This window comes from Geospiza fortis, unplaced genomic scaffold (assembly GCF_000277835.1).
Source record: "Geospiza fortis unplaced genomic scaffold, GeoFor_1.0 scaffold95, whole genome shotgun sequence".
In the NCBI taxonomy this organism is placed as follows: domain Eukaryota; kingdom Metazoa; phylum Chordata; class Aves; order Passeriformes; family Thraupidae; genus Geospiza; species Geospiza fortis.
Genome location: NW_005054333.1, coordinates 2,302,243 through 2,326,668, shown reverse-complemented (window position 1 = coordinate 2,326,668; position 24,426 = coordinate 2,302,243). Strand labels below are relative to the sequence as shown.

The window sequence follows — 24,426 nt, the reverse complement described above, 5'->3', positions numbered from 1 at the left end:
GGTCTGTGCATCTGAGTCCAACCTGAGCTGTGCATCTTTTTAGCCCCAGTGTGTGTTATTCATTGATGCTCATTTTCAAATCTTACTAATGGGGTTAGAAACCACATTGAAAACCAGTAGTGATTTATCTGTTTATGATGCCAGGTAAAGCAAATAAATACTGTAGTTATTACCAGCCCAGTTAATTATTTTAAAAATACTGGTGATTAGTGCAAATCAGTAAAAAATTAATTTCTTTTACAGTTGAATAATTTGGGAAAAGCACATTGGATCCACAAGTGGTTGAAATTTGTATTCTTCTCTCACATAGCAAACTGTGCTGTAAATAGGCTATCATCTCTCTTGGGAAAGAAATGTGAATTTTGCTGACAAGAAGAGGTCTCTCAGCAGAAAAATGCATGCTGACAGTTTGACCCGGTGGCCAAATGACTGATTTCTTTCTCCCTTTTTGCTTCTATTTTAGATGCTGAAGAATACCAGCCTCCAATATGGAAATCATACTGTGAGTATACAAGCAATTTGAATAATCTTAGTGCCTTACCAAGGTGTCAGTCACTGTTAGGTATTTTCTCCTTTTTTGTTTGAAAGAAAGACATAAATTTACTAGACGCTTGTACAAATTACTGTATAGGACAGCAGCAAAACCTGAACTTTTATGGATTTCCATGGTACAAGGGCAGCAGGATTATGTGTGCCAGATTCCCTCCATTGCCTTAAAAGTGTGCAGCTCCTAGGTTTCACGGTTTCTCTGCTGAGATTTTCAGGAAGGATTTCAGAGGTAGAGGTTAATGCTTTGTATGTTTACTAAAGGTCAGGCTTGAGAATACTTGTCTTTTTATACGGGTCACCAAATCACTTTAAGATAATAATATTTTTGATCCTTAGCAATAGAAGCTGATTTTTGAAGTGGTGGTTTAGAAGTTGGAGACAGCATTATCAGCTCTTTGAACCTTCCTGTCTGCCTTTAGAAAAATCATTTACATAGAATGCAGTGCAGAAGTGCATATTTTATGTTCTTTTGCTTTGTTCCAAATGTATTTGCTAATAGAGTTGCACAGATCTAAGACAAAATATTGGCTTTTAAATCCCTTATTAGGGACAGCCTTTAAATTTGATCTTTTTATTTTAAACCCTTCCTGGAACTTTAATAAGAGTGTAGCTTCGGGTATAGAAAGCTGTTTTATTCTTTTTGTTTTCAGATACAGAGCTTTCCTAAGTGAAAGTTTTCTCTTTTATTGTGGCAAATTCAGTACAGTGCCATTACCAAAGTGCAACTACAAAAACACAATGATCACAGTAGCTACATGCATGTACATGTGTAATTTTAAAGACTAGAATAAACTTGTTGACTTCACTTATATGCACATTAAACTGTCTTGCTGACTTCAAAGACATCACCTCTGTGTTACCTGAGAATGACATTCTGCCCCAGAATGGACTGGGATTTTTTTCAACCGAAATTTAAATATGCCATTAAATTAAAGAACTTGCTTCTCAGAACACTGTTTTCTAGACACTTTGTTGTTGTTGTTGTAATGTTTTGAACATGTAAGAGAAACCTCCTAAAAAGTCAGCAAGAGTGTTGAACCATTCCAGCATACTTTGCTGAGTGCTTGAAAAGAAGCAGACAGTCGAGTGATTTTTTTAAAAAGAGCTTACTCAAAATCAATGAAAAAACTGCCATTGAATCTGAGAAGACCAACATTTCAAATGACAGATGCTTCCTTTTCAGCAGTAAGTTTTCATTAAAAAGTCAGGAAATAAGAACCTACCTTTACTTACCTGCTCTTAGTTGCCCCAGTTGTGCAGCAGACAGATGACTGCATGCAGGGGAAAAGTTTGGTTACTTTTATCTGATAGCTTACATGCAATCCAAGGAAACATTCTTTTAAATGGAAAAAAATAAACCAAATGCAACCAGAATGGATGAATAGTCTATGAATATATAATTTCCTATTCCACTATATGTAGGATGCCAATATTGTGGTAATGACAAAATCATGGCCTCAGTGTCTAAACTCCATGCATGAGTGACCTTGGAAAAAGTTGCACAGCTCTAAAAGGCAGAAAATAGTTTAAGCCTAGAAAGATTTACTCCTGAGAGTGCTTAGCCACAGATACACATTTTTCTTTGCAATCATAGGTGATGTATGCTTCTTTACTCAGCAAGAAGAATTCTGATCTGGTAAACTAATTCTAGAGATTATGTCCAGCAATAGTGTTTGTCTATGATTCAACCTGCTGCCCTATCTCATGACAGTTTTAACTTATATATATATTTCATGCTGAACACTTTGAGTTTACTGCCTATTTAACAATTATTTTCAATGTATTTTTTAGTAATTTTTAAAGTTTGCTAACATACTAGTAAGACACATTGCATACAGTTTTGATTTCTTATTTTAAGTCCTGGATAAATTTAGGTGACTATGTTTCCTTTTACTGACATCAAGATCAAGGCTTCAATCCTTCTAGCTTCTAAACAAAGGCAGATTTTCCTGTTTATGCCAACAAAGTGTTCAAATAAACAGTGTTGCACGTGTCCATGGACAAATACAAATCAAAGTGCAACTGTTTTCAGATCTCAGGCCTTACTGTTTTGACATAATGTAAAAATTTATTTCAGCTATATTTGGAAAACATGAACACTTCTAGTGCAGAAGATCCTCACTTGCTTATGAGGAATTGTTAGAATTTCACATAGATTTCACAGGTCACGAAGTTTTTCAGACTTTTTCTGATAGCCCTGGGACACAGACAATAAAAGAAATGGCAAGAATAATTTTATATTAACAGGAAGAAACCTGGGAACAAGTTTGGAAAGTTTCTAGCAGCCAGAAGTCTCTAGGCAGTGGGTTTGATTGCATTTTTACCTGAGAAGCATATCAACAAATTTCTTGCATTGTTCCAATAACAGATTTCTTTTTGTAGTCTGCCATATGTTGGAAGTATTATAGAAAATGGTATTTTACCATTTTACCATCTCTGAGATAGTAAATAAAGGAAGATAAGAATCACAGAATGTGGGTTGGCAGGGCTTCTGGGGTGAGCTGATCTAGCTTCCCACTCGAAGCATGACTGTTGTTGGCTCTAGAGCAGAGCAGCCATGGCTTTACATAACTGAGTCCTGAAAAGCTGCAAGGGTAGAGCCTCTGCCACCTTTGTGGGTAACCTGCTCCAGTACTGCACTGTCCTCTTAGAGGACAAACTGCTTACCTTACCTGCTTCTCAGGAGGAGTAGGCAATTTCTTTGACTGAAAGAGCTATAGTTATTGCTGGTTGCCAGCCTCAGCACGTATGTGCTTGAATTTTGAAGAGATGTAAAACACTTTTTTCCTCCTTTTACCCCTGTTGAGATTGGCATGTGCTGAGTCAGTCATGTGTCAATGCCACTTCAATGTTTGTTTGCATTATTCAAGACGAGTGTGTTGGTGGGAAGCAAAGTGGCAAGGCACAGAGCATCAGCTGATGCCATGCTTCAGCTCCTCACGAAGTTTCCCTGCCTCCTGTCCTTCATCAAATAATAGGCACAGTGTCCGAGACTCATTTTTGTTAGAAATTAAGTCTTTGTTTCAGCCAAGCACTTAGGGTCCTAATTAAGCATGTGAGTAATCCTGCAGAAATAGGACAGCTCATATTGTTCAGGCTCAGCACATGGATAAAAAATGCCTGACTGAGATGAGGCTGAGGAGGTGAAACTGAGGAACTCTGCGAAACATTCTGAGACAGAAGGCGGTGTGTTTCCTTGCTGCTTTATAAAAGCCATGATAGGATTTTTTCCTCTCCGCTGGAGCATCACTGAACACTCATCATAGGTGAGTTAAAGGAGAAAGCTTGAGGTCCTGACACACTGCAGAATGAGGGGAAAAAAAAGTATGAAGAAATGGGTGATAGCCCTTCCTCCCTGGCAGAAAAGGAGTAAGTGCTGATTTTTGCATGTGACCCATTGTTTCTTAGGCAGATTGGATTTTGGAATTAGACAGTTCTTCCTAAAACATACTGTAGAATTTCCCTATTTCATCCCCTGAGACAAGACTCGTGCTCTAAAAGGAACAAAAGAGAGAAAGATATATTCTAACCAGCTACTTTACATCTCAAAGAAATGTTCCTCAAGTAATGCAATAATAAATTTAAGTTTTGTTAACGCTGTAAGTTCCAATGTGACTCTGATACTATGAATTCTGGCAAGCTATCTGAAGTATGAACCTGATAAAGGTGTTCAAGGGTCAAGTAAAAACCACTGCATTTTTCTGTTGCAGTGCTGAATTTTTGCCTAAATTTAATGTGTATTATTACTGTGCATTTCATTTGCATCTGATGCTGAACAAAAAACCACTCCCAGTCTGATGCAGTTCTCTGAGAGTGGTAATAATACATTTTCTTTTTGCATGCAATTGACTTTTTATAAGGTTAATTTTCTCAGGGCTAAAATAATAATGCATCATTATGTTCGAGTGTCATCTTTTCTATGATCACAGTGGGTTTGTCTGTAACCTGCCTGTCAGTTCTAAAAGCTGGAATTGACTGGGTCAGATGTCAATCACTGCTTGCCACTGCATTAAATAAGTGTGGTTTTCTATTATTTCACTTAACCATGGTCTTATACATTGAATTCTGTTTTAAGATTTTCAGAGATGGGAAAATGAGGCAGAAAGGCAAGGATTGTTTGCCATTTGAGCAAATAGGTGAGGGATATGTGCTTTCTGAATCTCTGACCATCCCCTGGACTGTGCTGGGGTCTCAGCAATGTCAGCCTCAGTGCCAGTGCCCAGCACTTTGGAAAAAAGTGTATAATGAGATCAGGCAGAGCTGCAGGATGTTCAGCACTTCTGAAAATGAGGTCACTTAATGAGGTGTCTGTGCTCATTGGAACTTAGCTGTAGGGCACATTTTTCTTAAGTCACCTTAGCCATAATACTGCGCTGTATTCATAGCCCATTAGCAGGATTTCTCACAGCAATCATTTGAAGCAGAAACAGCAGAGACCTTTCTAAAGGAAAACACAGCTTTTGGTAGGGTCACACTGGCTTTGCTCCTTGATGCCTTAGTCTGGGAGACACTGCCTTCCTTGTTTTCCACTTAACTGGACTTTCACTGTTGTTTTACCTTTTCCACCCTTGCCTTGCTGTGTGTCCTTACTGGGAATCCTTGACAGCTGTGTGTCTGTCTGGTCCTTCTCTGTTATTTGTCTCCCCCTGAGCTGCTCAATGTCCCTTACCACAGTGCCGCTGGTGGTTTTCAGTCCTTTCTCTGCTCCCAATCCCTCTTCTCTCCCTCCATCTAATGGTTCTGTGTCTCCCTCCAATTGTTCCACTGGCTTGTCTTTCTGTCAGTTTAATAACTATCAATTTAAAACTAATATAGCCAAATCTGAATTTTTTGTCCTTCAGAGGAAACCATTTCCCATTTCCAGCATTTTCAGTTTTGATCATGCTTGGGCCATTTTCTCATCTACATTTAGCATATAATTTGTAATTATTTATTTGTATAGTTATAAACTGTGTTTTCTTCTGATGTATTTCTAAATCAGATATGTTTCTCAGTTCATATTATTGCACAGATTAATTATTCACCTCTCTTTGAGAATGACAGCAACCTTTTCCACTCTATTCAAAATACAGTTGTTAAGATGATTTGTCTTCCTTGCACTCATCGTGAATCCTTGCACTGATTTATCCCACTACATCCTATAAACATCCAGTTTTTTGTGTTTGCTTTCATGTCTTTCATGTCTGTATCTGCCCTTTCCTGTTAATCATTCCTTCCTTTGTTTTGTGAAATGCTGACTCTTCTCCCCACCATTGCTTATTTGGTGTTGTCAGCCTCAGAGATCCTCTTGGTCATGTTAGAGAGCTCTTTGCTTTTTTCATTTCTCAAAAATACAGCACATCACAAGATAGGCTTCCTGTGCGTTCTTCAGACCTACTTGTTTTACATCACTCTTATCAAAGCTGTCTTAGAAACTCCACTAGCTTAATTGGCTGTGTCAGTCTATGTTTAAAAGATTTGATTATTGAAAAATTGAATTTTTATGAAGTATGATTTTTCAGTTAAAATTCAAATTAATTAATTGGGGAAATGGATAATTTACTTTAAATGATAAGCAGTCATATTCTTGTCATATTTTGAATCCTTAGAGTTCCTTCTCTCCACTGGAAATGGGGGGAAGGAAAAAATTGTTATTTTCCTCTTAGATGTGTTCAGGACTGAGCATCATTAACTTGCTCAATCAGTGATTATGCTCATTTGAGACATTCAGAAGTTAATTCTGAAATTGTGATATTGGGCTCCAGAATAATCAGAGGTTTAAAAAACAATCTGTGATTTTTGAACGAAAATTTTCATGCATTGTTTGACACTCTATTCAGATACACAAGTTGTTTGATCACAAGAGTAGAAGTCTTTGAGTCTTAGTCACATAATTACAAGAGGTAAGAAAGACCATATTTATCATGGAGTTATCAAAATACTATCAAGCTATCATAAATCTTGTGCAAAAGTAGCAGGAGATCTGACAGTGCTGAATGATGCAGAGTAAATCCAAAGCCTTAGTAGAAATTTAGAGCTGGATCACATCCAGCATTAAAATTGGTAGGGAGTATAGGAAATTATGAACTGTTTTTCTGTGCCTCTCCCAGGAACCTGGGATGAAGGTTGGAGCAGTTAAAGCAGAGGTTATAGGTTTGTCCACTTTGATGTGAGCAGGAAGTAGGAGCCCCCCAAAGCTTTCACATCCCACTGAGTTTATGTGACAAATTTGGGTGCAAGCTGAGGATTTCCCCACTTTCCAGATTTCCTTGCTTTTAAAAGAGAATTTAAAGAGAAGTTAAAGAGAAGGGGGGAAAATTCAATTCACACCTTTTCAATTCACTTTCTGCAACAGAGTTTCTGTGTTTATCAAACCTAGAGACATTTCTATTCCTCCCATAATCTACCACCTTTCAGGGCATAATTCTGAGCTTCACTAGCATTGTGAATAAACGTGTCCTGGAAACTCAGTCTTTTAAAAAAATTCATGGGCACGACATGATCTTTCCAAACACAAGAAGGTCAGCATACAGAAGGCCTTTCTCAAGGGAGGCAATCCAAACCTCTGGGATTTTTACTGGAGTTATGGAGAGACAGTCTGTCTGTGCTGGAATTGATTACTGTCATTGCATGTCAGCTTCTTCTCACGATTCTGCAGTGGAAGGGAGGGAGAGGATCTCATTAAATACATGCAGTGAAGAGTCTGGGGGCCAGGCAGCAAGTACCCCTAGCCTCAGGTCTCTCTCCTGCAGCCCTCAGAAGATTTGCAAAATTGATCTAGGGCCATTTGAATAAGGCATAACTGCTCTGAAAGGAATGTTTGCTTGCTCTTCGGTAATTGCCAGTATATCTTGAAATAAACTATGAGATTGTGATGAGCCCATTCAAAGGTATTGAACTTTTTCTTGGCCTATCCAAAAAACTGCTGGTGTTACTGGTAAACAATCTGTTCTTGGCTTGTTACAGCATGGTGTGTGCAAAAGTGGGATTTTATCCTGAGACAGACCTAGTAGGTCTTTCTGGCTAGTCTTCCCTGGTATAGAAATGTAAAAACCAGTACAAAAGGATAATACTTCTAGCAGTTAAAGCATTGACCACTTCAGTTAGTTTGCCAGTCAACAACCAATTTTCATATAAATGACTTAGACACGCTGAAATTCCTCATTTTGCTGTCATGTCTTTACATTTGCATTTTTCTCTGCAGCCCCTGGCTAAAAAGACTCATCTGAATAAAAGTTTGTGTATGTTGCCATCTTCTAATGATCTGTACATTTTTGTGTTTGACAGTGTATCAATTGCAACAAGAGGCACCACGTCCCAAGAGAATCATCTGTCCTCGGGAGGTCAGTTCTTTTGCTCTACCTTGTTATATCTGATGAATTGTCAGCAGCATATGATCACCAAGACATCTTTTGTGCAGTCTCTGGGTGTTATTTGCTTTAACTTTTCTATGCCATTATTTTATATAACCATTTCCCTTAAGGTTGATTAATTAAAGCTGGAAAATATTTGCTAATTAGGAATGGCAGCCTCACCACTAGAAGCACCTTTATTAGACAAGAGCTTACCCATCATTGTTTAGTGTGCTTTTCTGTGTACTACCTAAAGTTTTGAGTTTCCTCATCATGGTGTATTTTTCTGCCTGCATCTGCATAATAACATCTGTGTGATATGTTTCAACATGATACACATAGCTTCAGTTTGTTGAATGCTTCCTGCCAAGTACTATGTTCAAGTTAAAATACTGAAATGATAGCCAGAGAGCTCTGTTCTCTCACAGAGACTTTGAAGATTATAGAATATTTAGAAATCTGCGGGGCTGCCGGTTTGGCTGAGTCATTTTGTCCCCTTATTTTCTTCTTCTGTATTTATTTCTCCATTTCTACTTGCTTTAGTATATCAGTTCATCACCCTGCGTGGCATAATAGTAACAGAAAGCATGTAGATGTCTCTACTCAATGAAAAATCTGCAATAGTTTTATCTCCCATAATGTCAGGGACAAATTTTGTGCAAATAGACATGCAATACTAGCAGTAAAAGTACTAAAGGTGTGAAGTGATTGCACAGGGTGTAAAAGATGATGTGCAGGAAGATAGAAACTGCCGCTCATTGGTGTGATGTTCTGCTCTACTCCCAGGCATCATCCTGAGCTCTGTCCTGCTTCCCACACTGTGTGCCCATGAAAGCAGAGTCCTAGCACCTCTCAGACATTTACAGGCTGTGTCAGAACACTTCTGTGTGAGGCAGGAGGTTCTGTAGCAAGGCACAGGTACTTGCCTGGGTTCATGAAGAAAATCCATTGCAAACCCAGGAGCTGAGTACAGTTTACCAGAGCCTTAACTAAAAGAGCTCTGCATTTTTCTCTCAAGTGCCCTCTACTAGTTGCAGGGCAGGGAGAGGCTCTTGGCCTCAGTCTGGAAGTCTTCAAGTCCTGTCAGTTTGGGATGGTCCCAAGACATACACCCAGGATGCTAAGAAGGACAAGCAAACCACCAGAGTGGGTGAACCCTTGTGTCATCCTTTCTCCCTGTCAAAGGACAAGGCTTGGGGAAAGGAAGTGTGTGCTAGCCCTTTGGGACTTCAGTGCACATGTGCTGACAGGTTTTATCAAGACCTTCCTCTCTGAAATCCTCATGCAAACCAAAGGACACTGAGGCCTCTGTGGCTGGTATTCTTTAAAGAGAAGGACAGTAAGGTTTTTACTGAATTAATATCACATAACAGATATCAAACTAGTCATGGTATAGTTAAAAATAAAAAGTTTTTAAGGTAAAAAATTAAGGTAAACAATTAATTTTTTTCCAGCACAGCCTTAGAGGAGTTCCTTTCTTTTCTTGATATAATAGTTTATCCATTTTACCTATTTCATATTGAGACTACTTTGAGGAAGGACTTGTGTTTAGAAAAGCTGATTAATAAGCACTGAATGCTTAGAAAACCATGTCTACAATATGAACTCATCTTTGTGGGCATACAAGTTAATTGTAAAAGTTTAATCCAAAATATATTATGTTAACTCAAATTTAAGCATTTTCTATTTTGCCTCCATGAGAGAAAATTTGAATCAAGGTAAAATAGTCTAAGTAATGTAGCAATTGTATTCTTTTTCTAGAAACAAGGTTATATACACAAGGGAAGTGAATGTGCAGCTGTGAGCTCCTTACCAGTGTGCTGTATCTAACTTTTTTCTTTGAACTCAAGACCATGTTATGTACAACAGAATTTATCCTCTTTACATAATGTTTAAACACCATACATATTCAGGTCACCTCCAAAGATTTGCAGAAAGAAGCTAAGGTCTTATTACTTAAATAAACATATAATTGACATAGGAGGACATAACAAAATAAGCAAAAGACGCCTGTTTCACATAGTCTGGGTTTGGTTCTAACTAATGGACCATCTTCAGCTGCTCACTTCATAGACTGCAGAGTCCTATTTTGAGTTGTTTGGTCTTTTGTCTTAAGTTAGTCAAACAGCTGAAAATACAGAGACTTTGTTTAGGTGTTGGTGTATAAAGCAGTACAAATCCCCAGATCTTTCATTCCTGTTACTTGGATTTGACCTACTTTGTGTAGCTCAGTTGTATGTGTTCACAGCCAGATTGCCAGAAACACAGATTCTCCGACCCAAGAGCCAAAAATCCACCATGACACTGCTGATGTGCATTATTTTTGCATATAGCTGGAGAGGTGGGGCAGATGGGATGTCCTGATACCTAGAAGATGTCAACATACACAAATATGTGGTTCATATTATCAGTTTGTATTATGAAGTAGAACTACACAGTGGTTTTATAGAGCATCACAGATTATCTTAGAGAGGAAATTCAGGTCTCTGTTCCTATGGCACATATTACCTTTTTCTTAGCATTCAGTCTGTAATGTGGGTGTTTTGGGGTTCTTTTTCTCGATTCTAGTTTGATTTCACTGTCATCTGATTATTTGAAAGGCTTGTTCACTAAAGGTGGTGTTTTATTAATACTGAGTTTGCCAGTTACATAGAAAGATCTCAAAAGCTAATTTTGAGTTGTTTATTAATTAATAGTAATTAATTGGAAATACAGTAGTTATTTAGTACACAGCTAAATGATGGTTATCCAGTATCTGGAGAGGTGTCAGCAGGATGTGTGGCTGACAGAAAAGATTTGTCTCTCCTTGTGCATATCATAGGAAGTGGACTTTGCTGAGGGTGTTCCCATGTGTAATTTAGTATTCAAACTAATTCAAACAAATCTAAAAATTGCAAATAATTTGAAATCCTTCATGCTTGTGGGAAGATGTCTTTTATAATTGGAAAATTCTACACTGTTTGCAAGGAAGACAAAGCATCTGCTGCAAACCAAATCTGTAACAACACATAAACAAGGATAGGTTGATTTTTTTTTCCTTTCACCATTTAGCATTTTCATTGTTCTCCATCTTTTCCATTGTCATCTTTCACGTTCTCCACATTCGTTTGCTCTTCCATTACTTCTCTGTTGCTCCATAGTCACAGAGGTTTCAGCCTCAGATCTCTGCAGTTCTACCATCTAATTTATGCAGATTCCTTGATAAACTATACTGCAGAGACAGAAATCACCTCTCTTGATATGTACACCACCAGACTAAAAGCTGGGACTGTAAATAAAACATGAACGTTTATATCTTTGTGTCTTTGAGCTTTGCTATCATAATTTGCCTTTTCTTCTTTTGGTTGCGTAAATATCTTGTCAGCAAAAGAAATGGGAATCATATTGAATGAGCCATTCAGGCTTCGGGTATCCAACATCTAATTAATCATCACTGGCAGTGGACTAGTGTGAATATCCTACCTTCCCAATAACATTGGATTTCTGCCAATATCCTCATTTGTAACCATATTCCTTCCAGCAGTGTTTTAATGATTTAGCTTTTAAATAGAAAAAGTTCTGTTTGAAAGCGCTGTTCAGGTGGAGGAGTAGCTTTTAAATATTGAGTGGTGTGGTGATAGGCACCAAAGAATCCCATCCATGTTGTGAGGAAGTCATATTGTAAGGTGTCTTTTAGGGTTTATTCTACAGAAATGCTTATGAAAAAATTACATTCTCAGAAAATAACTCAAGCTTTCAACTTCTTTGTTTTATTCAAAAGGAACATGTCAAATTATTCTTAATTTTAAGAATTATTTCAGGAATAGATTATTCAAAGTTAAAATATCTTTTTAAGAAATTGAGTCTTTAACAAAGTAAAAGAATTAAGGAAGGATGGTGACATTAGTTTGGACTATTTTTGGTTAAACAATAGGCACATTCAAATTTTTTTTCAAAGAGTGAATGAGACTTACTCATGGCTTTTTGGGTTATTTGTGTAGAAATATTCATACCTGTGAATAGTATTCCCATTTTGTTCCAAGAAGTCCTTAATTGCTGATAGCAATTTTTGAGGCTGGTGAATTTGTCTGCATTAGACCTTCCACATTCCTAACAGTGCCCTGGCCAAGCCATTGTCAGCAACACTGAGAAACTCGTCTAAATTTCCCTAGTGTAGACAAAGCCTTAGAGCCCTAACTTATATTATTGTGTAGAAAAATGTCAGTTAATTGCCTTCCTTGTCATTCTGAATTCCAAATAGGTTGTGTCAGAAGTGAGAGATCGTTGTTTCTGCCTTTACAGCATAAAAATTATGGTTTCTTGACTAAAACCAAATACAATTTCAAAAGGGAGACTGTTCTCTGAAAAAAAAAAGCTTTTTCTTTTTGCCTAAGTCATTGTAAGAGATTAAAATAATGATGGCATATTAGAGTGTGCTGCTGAGAGTCTTTAACCATCCAGAGGGTCAGAAACTGTTCTGACTCTCTGGGTATCTATTATCTAGATTTATCAAAACAAGTGTACAAATAGCAGCATTTCATGGAGCATACCTGTTGAAATGCTCACTAGCAGGTCTCTAAAGCTGTTGCCCTCTTGTGCATTACTGGCTGCAAATATACAGGATTATTGAACTTCTCCAAAACTGACCCGTTGCAAATTTGCTCAGTTCTCCCCAAAGTTTCTTCTGAAGCATGAGATTCAAGCTGAGAACAATGCAATTAGAAGAGAGTCATTTAAACAACTGCAGTATTAAAAACACTGGTACTTGTATCAGTCCTTCTTTCAGATACAACAATACTTTATATTTGTGCATTAGGAAAAGTTTGTGATGAAGCAAGCTTGAGCAAAGTTGTTAAAATTCAGCCTTACTAAGATATTGAATAGTTTATCTGAGTGGATAATAAATATTTAATCCTTGCAATAAGTCTTCCATGAATTCTCTTCTTCTACTCACTTATTGACCTTTACAAGCTGAATATTTCCTCTTTGCCTCTGCCCTCATCTTTCTAAAAACAATTTCTATGCTGTGGTAAAGTACTAGAGAGCTGTAATAGGGCATTGAAATTGGCCATAAAATTGGTGGTAAATAATGGGAGTAAATGGGAATTTTCATGGCACTTGTTCAAATCACTCTACTGCAAAAAGTCAGACACTGCCACGAGGTGTCTTTTACTGTCAGTCCTCAGAGCTTATCTGAGATAATTCAGAATATTATATTATCTTTCCCTTAGAAAGAAACCTCAGAACACACACAGTGACACACCAAGAGACCCCATTAGCCAGCAATTAAGTGAAAATGAGCAAAATAGTGCTGAAAACTGTTTGTGTTAATGAAAATGTTTGTACATATAAGACTTAATGGAGCCTATATTTTCAAATTCTTATAATATTGCTGATGCTTTAATTGTGTGTTTATAATCCTCTTTATGATAGAAACAAAGAGGACACAGCAGTAGTCTGTGGGAAAATGAAGCTAAAGAGCAATTTTGGATAGACATTGACAAAAGGAGGAAAGTTCTTCAGCTGAAACCCATAGCAAGGGAGTGGGAAGCCTGGCTGCCCTGATGGTGGCTGAGAATAGTTGAAGGCCAGGAAGCGTGTTCAGTTTAGCTGGTGCAGAGGGCCTGTGGAATGTCAAAATATATTGTATCCAGCATCCCTCTAAACTGGCAACCTGCAGGTATTTCTAATTTCTAAATAAACATGTTTTTTTCTGTAGTATCTCCATAGTGAATTTTGCCCCACAGAATGCCTGTGGTTTGCAGCTGAAGGAAAAGAAGGAAGGGGGCTGGAATATTGCTTGCCCAAAATTCTCTTGTATTCATCATATCAGAGAAAATTGCTGGTGCTTTTTTCCAAGGCATTTTAGTGACTGACAGGAAATCTCATCTCTCCTAGAGTCCATGAACAGTCTGTGTCTCCTGCAGTAGTGAGGTGGTGGAGCACTCAGACGAAGCCACATCATTCTCATTTTAACAGTCCATTGACTACTGAACAGAGAAGAAGGCTTCCTAATTATTCTGCAGGCATGATAGTAAATATTTCAGTTAAGTAGTTACAGCTAAGCAAAACTAGAAGAGGTTTATCTGTTTCACTTGACTTTCCTCAGTTTTGATTTACTAATAGTTTAGGTTATGATTTGCAAATTAGACTAGTGCTCATCTTCATCAGAGGAATACAGTATGAACCAGTCGGTGCGTTCATTGATCACTGTGAAATGGAAAAGTTAAAACCATCTTTTTGGAAGACGTGATGGCAAGCTCTGACTTGTTTGATGAGCACAAACTGTAGGTAGCTGTCTTTATGGACTGATGAACGTGCTAATTATCCCTCTGGGTTTGCTTGAAATCTTTGCAAAGTTTCACGCTCCCTTCCATCATTCCTTGGAAGTGCTTGATATGTGTGTGTGTGTCTGTGTTTGTGATTTTTGCTATTCTCATAGATTTTTATTTCCTTTTACATATCCTTTTTACATATCACTCTTTTAAGCTGATTCTTTTTATTTAGACATGGTGTTGAACATAAGAAGTTTTCAAGCCAAAATAAATGAAAGCCTCTTTCATATCTTGACCTAGATAAAGTTTATCAATAAGCCTACATGTAGGTGAAAAAGCTATGTGCTTGTACAGGTTTACATACCTGTTCCAATTCAGGCCAGTATTCCTTGTGCCTGTAGAAGGGGGTCTTGCTGTCTCTGCTCTCCGGTATCTTTTTTCAAGTTCCAAGATGAGGAATTGTCCTGGTTTAACCCCAGCCAGCAGCCAAGACCCACACAGCCACTCAGTCACTGCCCCACCAGTGGGACTGGGGAGAGAATCAGAACAATAAAAAGTAGAAAGCTCGTGTGTTCAGATAAAGACAGCTTAATAGGGAAAGCAGAAGCTGCACACACAAGCAAAGCAAAACAAGGAATTAATTCATCACTTCCCATGGGCAGGCAGACATTCAGCCATCCTCAGGAGAGCAGGGCTCCATCAGGTGTAACAGCTACTTAGGAAGACAAACATCATCACCCCAAATGTTCCTCCCTGCCTCCTTCTTCCCACTTTATGTACTGAGCATGATGTCACATGGTCTGGAATATCCCTTTGGTCACTTGGGATCATTTGTCCAGCTGTGTTTCCTCCCAGTTTCCCATGCACCCCAGCCCCTCACCAGCATGGCAGAACAAAAAGCAGGAAAGGCCTTGGCTCTGTGTAAACCCTGCTCAGCAGTAAAAAAAATTCTCTGTGTTATCAAATGTCTTTTCATCACAAATCCAAAACACATCCTCATACCAGCCACTGTGAAGAAAATTAATTCTACCCCAGTCAAAACCAGAAACTCAGAGTATTGAGCAACTGATGAATTTGTATTTCCTAATATGAATAAATATAGAAACTCTAAACATCTCTGTCTTCCTTCCTACACTTCCTGTACATGTATGTATCTAGCTAAAGACAGGAATGATCAAATCACTCAGTCACACACATCTTTTTGGAACTGTGGGCTGTCGTGGCATGCATCATAGGAATGTTTTAGTTCTTCTCAGTTGTTACAGAAGGATCCAGAGCATTGATGTGGCTTACTGCATTTATCTGCTGCTGCTGGGAATATTTTTCTTCCTGTTTAAATGACTCCACAGATAATTCCTAGAAAAAAGGAGCATAGTTTAAATGTCATATTGAAATTTTTCATCCTGCATTCAGGGTAACATCGATATTCCTTTTACATTTAATGATGCCCTTACTGTGTGAACGGAAGCTGCACAACAAAATAGATGATTCCCGCTTTTGCTGTTGAAATTGTTTGAACCTGACCCTGTGTCCCCTGACTGTTTAGCAGCAGCCTTCTTGATTAAGATTTATTTCATTTTATTTTAGCTCATGTTCAGGGGATCATTATTTTCCTTACTGCATGAGAAAATATTTGGATTTTCTTTTCCTATTCAATCTTGATCTTTTCTGTTAGAGCTGAGTATATATAGAAACATGTTATGGTTTAGTAGCAATAGAGATGTCCATGTTGGGAGAGATTTTTGTTACCTTCTGGAGTTTATAGTGTTTTGTCTGCTGTATTGATTATTGGCTGCTGGTTAGTTTGTTCAAGGTCATAGAAGGGAAACAAACCTGAGTTAAAAATACCCTCAGAAAAGATGGCTTAAAGCAGCTCTTTTGAAAATTTGGTACAAGCAAGTAAGTAAACAATTGCTTTAAATTATTTGAACATAAATTGTCTTTAAAAATGGTAGAAATACCTTGACTGAGTAGAAATCATAAGTGCTACAGTAACAGTCATATCTGTGGAGCTTCCTGTGTTTCTTTGCTGTGTGTTATCCTTCTGCAAAAGAATCATTATGCATTTTGCCTTCTCTGTAGGTTGCAGCATGCCATCAGAGCAGAGATGTGCAGCTTTGAACAGCAGTTAATAAAAACATTCTTTGTGCTCTTTACTCTTGTCTTATATTATTTTACATTCTTTCTAGTGGCGAACACTCCTACCTTCTCCCTGGCGCTGTAAAATTTTCCACAGAATTATTTTGTTAGAAGATACTAAACACAATTTGGCACTTCATGATGATGATGATGATGGATTTAAACTGGCTTCTGTTATTTAGTTAAGTGGTGACAAGTTTATCACTTGAAGGCTTGGCTTTCTCCTTCAGAACAGTTCTCTTGGTGCCTTCCTTCTCGGTGCTTCCTTCTCTCCTGAGAACCCTCTAGAGGTGGGCAGAGTATTGTTGTTGTTTGAGATGTGATTTTTACAGCTTGTTCAAGTCTTCTCCTTGCTTCTCCCTACCTCCTGAGAACAGTCCAGGCAGAGGTGAGGAATTGTCTGGGCTGTGCTATCTTGGGGCCAGAAGAAACTCAAGATGTTGTCATTCCTGGGTCAAGAAGATATGTTTGCATATCTATTTCTTAAAGCCTTGAAAAAGGCTTCTTGAGGATTTCTTGACTGCCTCTGCTTATTTAGTTAGTGTTTAATTAATTTTAACATTTTTTCTAAGTTGTCTCTTCTTTTTTAGCAGTTTAAGCCTCTTTCTTCTTGTCACATCTAGTCAACACAGAGACAACAAATCTATTTCCTCTGGAAAGCAGCCTTCTTTGTACCTTTCTGCAACAGCCCCTCTCTGTCTTCTGTTCTTTAGGTCAGTCTTTCTTCATGTCTTTTCACAGTTGTTACATCCCTGCTCGCTCCGTTTGTTTGCTCCAGACCTTTGTGAGACGTGGTGTTGAACCCACAGTCAGTATTCCATTTAGAGACTTACTGAGTGGACATCACAAGGAGAGGATTATTCTAAGATGTCTTGTCAGCTGCATTCTTGGGTTTGTACCTCAGTATGACGTCCTGGGTTTGGCAGTTTTTGCTACAGACAGCATCCAGTGATTCAAGTTAATCTATTGATCTGTAACGATGGCAGGATCCTTTTCTGCAGAGATCTGTCTGTCATTGGCCCTCTGGTATTTTGAATGGATTTGACATCTTGCTCCCAGCTACTTTCCTGGAGGCACTGTAATCCCTTGCTGTCTCGTGGCTAAATGTGCATCCTTCAAGTGGCCACGACACTGGTGGCTCTGTGGCTCTGTGACTGACTGATAAAATGAGATGCACACTTCCAAACCATTCCTGCCACCTTTCTCTCTGCACAGCTTCTGGCACGTGGGCAGTGCAGGTGGAATTTGTTCTGAGGCCTTGGGCATTGCTGGTTTCTTTCTGAGGAACGCCTTTGCTCCTCCATCACCACACAATCATAGTACAGGAGCGTACTCAGGAAGTTACACGTGACAGTGATTGAAAATCTAAAGGGAGAAAAACATCTTTTCATTATGTAGGGGCGCTGTAAGTTCCATAACTTGGCTGGGGACTAGAGATGTTGTGTTGCTGCTATTCCTACTGACAAAATTTGCAACAGACCTTGTGGTGTGAAACATTTTACAAAACCCAGAGTTGTTTCTCTTTGAAAACACTGGTGCCAGAAAGCCTGATAAGGTAATAAAGAGAAAAATGGTTAAAAGGTAAAAGAAAAAAAGATAAATATTTCCCTTCCAAAAGAATGTTTTCTCTAATTGCTTAAGAATCATTGGTGTGAAATGATTTGTCGTATTTGGAGAGAATTTTAGACATGCTAATTGATCTAAGTAGAATTTTTCTCCTTTAAAAATGTGGAGGCAAAAAAAAAAGGTTTTATAGGAGTAACGAAATACAGCATAGTTTTCCTTCATTCCATTTAATAGGGGCTTGCAATTTCCCTTAATCCATTTTGGTTGTTGATTGTAGGTATAAAGTTTGCAGTGGGCTCATGATAAATCTGCCAAAAGCTGAACAATACAGACAATAAACTCCTTTTTTTACAGTCTGTTTTTTACTGGGCTTGTCTTGAAAGCTTCTCTTCCAACCCTTCTATTTCTCTTTATGTCAAACTGAGCTGAAAAACATATTTATATCCAGTCAACCGGAGTTACTGAAAAATAATTAGGATTGTTCCAAACAGAAAATATATCAGATTAAACTTCCTTTGGGAAAATGCCTCACTGCCTGTGCTGAGTAAACACACCAACATCATTAACTCGTGGATCTTGTTTCCCTGTTCTTTCTATATTTTGAAGAACAGAGAACCAGGTGCAGCTACCCACCTTATTGTTTCTTTCTGAAACAATATTTATATTCTCATCATGGATGTATTAAGGTAGTGGCTGAAATGGGTCCACAGTACACAATGCTACACTGTGCTGGCCTGTCTGACTTGGAGAATTGCTGTCCTAGGGGGATTTCTAAACTTTCATTCCAGCATTTCTAGATTTCAGCTCTGGCCACTGGATAAGGAAATATGTCTTGTGCAATGAAGCTGAAGAGAAATTAAATTTTTCTGAAATTAGGGTTATTTTGTTTCCGTGGTAGTACTTAGGCAGAAAGAATTCTTCAGGGTATCTTGAACTCTTCAGTGCAGCGTGGCTCGGATGTCAGGGCTTGCAATGAAAATCCATCACATTAGGGAATGCTCACCTCCTGCCTGCATGATTCCCAGTAGTTTTGTGATGAGTTATCTTGCAGAGTGGTGTGGGATTTTAATACAATAATCTGTACATTAGTGGGAATATGTCATGCTAGGGCTAAACCATCCTGGCCAGAAGAGGAGCCACAAATCCCAGTGCATTGAAATTCAGTAAACTTCGAAATTATGTAAACATAATACATTGAATTAGCTCAGATAGCTAGTTCATTTTAAGAAGGCTTATTTTCTTCTCAGTGTTGACATCAAATCCAAGTACAACCTTGAAGGATATGCTCTAACATTGTAAAAACTTTATGTAAAACTAGACTGTGAACAATTAAGGGGTTTTGGGGGGTTGGGGAGAGGCAATCAGGTTTGGCAGGCTGGCAGTCAAGATTGGAGTATGCAGAGTCTCTCAAACACGAGCTTCCAAAGGCTTTTGTAGAGTGCCAGGAGAGCTGTGCAGGGTTTCATTTCTCTTTGAGCATGCATCAAGATTAGATGTCATTGAATGTTGCTGGCTTTGTAAGATTACTGGATTAGTAGTGATTTAGGTTGTTTTACCATACATCTTATTTCCTGATCAATGTGGCATGAGTTTTAAACAATTCTGGCATTCACTAGTTTTTCACAATTTATACAACTATGAATTTCATTAGTGATTTTCAGCATATTCCCCATGGCTTCTGGAACAGCAGCCAGAAATGCCTACTCTGGAAGAACATTTTTGGTTTGAAATTGGCAATAATGCCTTTTTTCAAGCCAAAAAATTATCATCTCACTTTTGAATTGAAAGCTGTCACATACTTCTAGTGGAGAGGGAGAAACCATGTAATTTATCTTCTGTATGGGGGAAGGAAAAGCAAGCTGTGATGCTCTTCAAGGCAAAATATGTTTTCACTAGTGAAGAGCTGTACTTTGCCTTATGTAATTTTCCTCATTTTTGTACTTTGTTTTTGTCTGTTAGCGTAAGGATCCATAAATTGCTCAAACCCTCTGATCTCTCCCCTTGCTCCCTGTCTGAGGAGTTATGCATTAGAGCCAACTGGTTGCCTAGGAAAGGTGGCTCTTTTTTCAGCAAGAAAATTGTCAGGACTGTACTGAGAGTGACATAAGTGTTCTTCATGGGCATTATCTATGCAAAAAAACCCTAAGTGTGTGTGTTCTCAGAATAGGGCTGATTGTTCTGGGCTCCTACCACAGGAAATAGTCACTTCCCTACCTGTGGATTTTCTGCTCTTTCTGCTGCTGAGAGTTCTTTCAGGTCAATCTGCTTGACTTCGTGTGTGGAAACCCATTTATAACAGGAGAGGGAAAGCTAATCCCAACTGAATTTCAGTCACCTTTGCCTTCTGGAATATATAGAATTTCCCTTGAAGTTTTTACAGAGTCTGCAGTCGGCACAAAACAGACCTACAGGCTCCTTTGATATTTTTAAGCCTCTGCTTCATCAATTGTGCAGGCTTTTGGTTTATTTCCAAGTTCAGTCCAACGTTCTGGTTTTGATGTAGAGACCCTGATGTTATTTTTGATCTTTTATCTTGCTTTAACTTTGTTTCCTTGTGTTTGTTCCTAGTCATAAATTTGGTTAGGACAGAAATTGTTATTTCAGGGCAAAGGTTGCAGTAAGCACAAGAGGGGATTTTTAGATTCTGAGGCACCAGGATGGTCTGACAGATCAGGAGCTTCATTTCAGGAAATACTACACTATCTTTCCTGTCTAAAGCCATACTGAAGTTGGGGTGATTTTAGACATGTGAACACTGAAAGATGTTTTGGAGTGAAGGTTTCTGTTCTATGGAATAGGAGGAAGAAGAGAGAAGTAGAGATTGTGTGGATTGTCAGAAGAGCAGATCTTCTAGCTCACGAACAGCCGGGAAAGAGGAAATCACATTATCCAGGGTGGTTCAGTCCGTTGCTAGTCAACTGATAAAAATTTCACGGAAGAGTTTGTATTTTTGCATAAATAGTGTGAGAAGGATGAAAAAAATGTGCCTCTCTTTGTTCAAGGAGTTATTTCCAGGTTGCTTTTATACTTCACATATATGTTGTTACATATATAAACATATATGGGGGAACCTGTGCTTAAAGCTAATCTCGAAGGTGTGTCCGAGTGACTTTCATTTTTCTGAGGTAGATTGAAAGTGTTGGGGTTTATTCTGTATATAAATGCAATCAAGGTAAATCAGTATTTTTAAATAGAATCAGATTATGACTACTAAATGAAATTCACGCTTTAGTTCTTTTGTCTAAGTAAATTTCACTAATTTTTAGTGTACTGAGTAGCCTTTGTTTCCATGAAAGAGAAGATTGCATGGTGGTCTTATGTAATAACCCAGCTTCTGATACCCAATTTTTAATTGAGTTGCCAGTTAAATCTATGCTTTCAAGGATTATTATGGCCTATAAGGATGACAGGAAGGCTGCACCATTCCAAGATAATAAAGTCATATAGTACTGATGAAGATGAATATATGAACAACCTACTTTCAGAGGTAATACATCTTTTGTTGATATTATTTTTTACTTAAAAATAGAAAGTTAAATTGAATTAATGCACTTTCTTCTCCAAGTTCCCGTATATGCACATAGAAACACAGCACCTGCACTTGGCAATTCCTTTGATTTTGATCTCTCTTCAGTTCTGTGTATTCTTTTCTCTCTTATTCCTGCCCCTCAGAGCTCAGAAATGTTTGTATCAAGGTATTATTCCTGGGCAGGAGTTCCAAGGCTATGATACTGCTATTGTTAATGGCGTGCTAGAAAAGAAGTGCCGAGCTGGGGAAGAAGCACAGTAAGGACTTGATTGAACTCCCATAGGGCTTCCATTGAAGATTCTCATTATCTTGTACAGACTTTTGTTCATCTTGTGCTGTGTTGTAGCCCTAGTGACTGCAGGGTAGAAAGTCAGCTGCTTCTCTTCAGTGCTTGGCGTGTAGAATCAAAAATGTGACAGTTATGCATTTGCTATTCAGAAAAAAAAAAAAGTAAAAAGAAAACCTTTGCCAATTTAAAGTTTTTATGAGCAAAATAATAAGAATTCATGAGAACATGCACAAGAGCACTTGTTTCCAGTCAGAAAAATTGAGGGAAAATCACTAAATGGGTTTTATGCTAAAGAATGGAACAGTCTTGAAACCACAATTTGTCATACACATGTTAGCATATGTGAAGCAGTAATTCCACCGATTCTCCATCTTCATGGAGATATACAGAGCTCACATAATCTTCTTCAATAATTTGGACACTTTATGTGTATCTTAGAGGAAGTTCTGTCTCTCTTCCTGATGAAAGCACAGCCTGAAGCTGCAGCCCGGCGAGATGGCACTATTGGTACGCACTGTGGCTGGCGAGGGAGCGGCTCTCCCTGCAGACACGCGGGTGCGGTGCGTTAATGATGCCCAGGCGTTAATGACCCCTGGCCGGGCCGCGTTAATTGGGGCGCCCCGGGAGCGGCCCCGCGCCAAGGCTGGGCCGGCGGCGCCCCCTGCCGGCCGCCCTGGGAATGGCATCGGGAATGGCACCAGGAGCGGCACCGGGAATGGCACCAGGAGCGGCACTGGGAATGGCACCAGGAGCGGCGCCAGGAGCAGCACCAGGAATGGCAGCAGGAGCGGCGCCGGGAACTGGCACCAGGAGCAGCACCAGGAGGGGCACCAGGAATGGCACCGGGAATGGCACTGGGAATGGCACCAGGAGCGGCACTAGGAATGGCACCGGGAATGGCACCAGGAGCGGCATAGGGAATGGCACGAGGAGCAGCACTGGACTCGCCGTGCCACACCTGCCCAGAGCTCCTGGGTGGCAACGTGGCATCCCTGAGATGTGGTTCAAAGATCTCTGAAATGATTGGCAGTCTTCCTGGCCACTTCCAGTGTACTTTGGGTCAGGCCCACAAAAGCTTGAGACTTCACAGAATTTAGGACTAGGTCTAAATACATAAAACCCTGGTTTTTCCAAGGATTTTAAACATTTTGTTTTGGGTCAGTTGCCATATAAAGGCAAAAAATGTATATACATGTCTATATTTTATATGGTATATATACATTTTGCATATGTAATATAAATAATGGCTATACAAATGTATACAAAGGGTATATAACAAAACTACATTATAAATACTAGATTGGCAAAACTGCAGTAAAATATTTTTTTATATTTGGTCAGATTTCATACAATTCTGTGTAGTTCTATTTTTTGACCACTGATACATGTTTTCCCTTCCAGAAATATCTCCATAAAACCGCCTCTTCTGTTTTCATTTTTGTGTTCTGTGTAGTTGTGTTCCAGTCACAGTTTGGAGTCTGCAGAATATTGTAGCTTAGATGGGTGCAGTAGTCCTCCTTATTAATCAAGAGTAATTTATTTTTATGTAGTTTATTTAATTGTGTTTTTAATACTTTTTTTCTTTCTTTCAAAATTTAGGTGGAGAACAGACCAAAGTATTATGGAAGAGAGTAAGTGTTTTTATCTTTTAATTGTCTGTTGGGTGTATCCAAAAGTCGTTACACTAGAATTAAAAAAAAAGGCACAATGGAGGTCTAATAATATATTTTATTTTACCTTTAACTGGGAGCATAATACAGTGAAAGCCTAATAATATAGCTGTGTTACAGTCCATTGCTGCTGGTCACAATCCTTGGATTATGCTGTTGTGTGAGCCTGCATGTTTATTTTACTTCTCTCAGGAGAGTTTTGAGCAAAAAATGTTGTCTAGGTTATTCCTTCCTTTGATTTTAGTAGTTGTTTGAACCTGCTAGTGGTTCTGCACTGGCCTGGGAAGGGGAGAAGCAGCTTGTCTCTCTCACTGGCTTTTTGTGTATGTTCCTATGCTTTCACCACCCTACTGAGTTGTGGAAGTATGTGTATACTGCTGCTTGTGTAGCTGCTGTTCTCCCTGCTTAAGTTACAAGGTCCAAAATACCCAAAGAAGAGCAGTATTTTTCTTTGAAGAAAAATACCAAACCACCAGATTATAATTCCTTTGGGCTCAGCAGTCTTTTTGCCAATAAATAACTAGGAAGGGGTTGTGTTGTGCATTAGCATGGAGATCTAGGCAGGTGAAGGGGAAAGGCACAGCCACTGCAGCAGCCACCCAGCCTTGGCATTTGGCCTTACTGGAGTGATATGCTGAGACCCCAGCCCTTATCACTAGCTGAATTACTTAGATCCCATGTTCTATTTTTTATTCCGTCCCAGACACACCATATATGTTTAATGATCCTTCTCTACCACCAGAAACCTCAAGAACCAGTAGTTTTGCCCCTAATTACTGAAGTTTCATTTTTTAAATATTACCTTTGCCAATGAGGAATTCAGATCTAGCCACTGGAGTACAACAGAGCTGAAGACAGCTGCTACTTGAGTTACACATCACACTTCCTACTGCAGGACTTGTAAAACCATTGCTGCAGCCTCTTATCCAGGAACGTGCCTGGGTTTGTGGGGCAGCAGGGCTGACAGGAACTATAAGATGTCATCTTGGTTAACCTGCCCAGGCAAGATCACCCTAGTTATTATCATTCTGAAAGGAGATTTCAGAAGCACTGAGGTAGTCCTATAAAAGCAGCTGACTCAGTACTCAGAAGTACTTGG

The 24,426-nt window shown here is 38.8% G+C and overlaps 1 protein-coding gene across 1 annotated transcript in view; it reads left to right on the top strand.

Annotated features, from left to right (window-relative positions):
- The first annotated feature begins 464 nt into the window (after nt 1-464).
- CHN2 (chimerin 2) overlaps nt 465-24,426 on the top strand; it is a 92,626-nt gene continuing 68,664 nt past the window's right edge. Inside the window, exons 1-3 of the mRNA XM_014307316.2 lie at nt 465-502; nt 7,816-7,871; nt 23,257-23,288. The gene's annotated coding sequence lies outside the window, so the exon portion shown is untranslated. The remainder of the gene's footprint in view (nt 503-7,815; nt 7,872-23,256; nt 23,289-24,426) is intronic.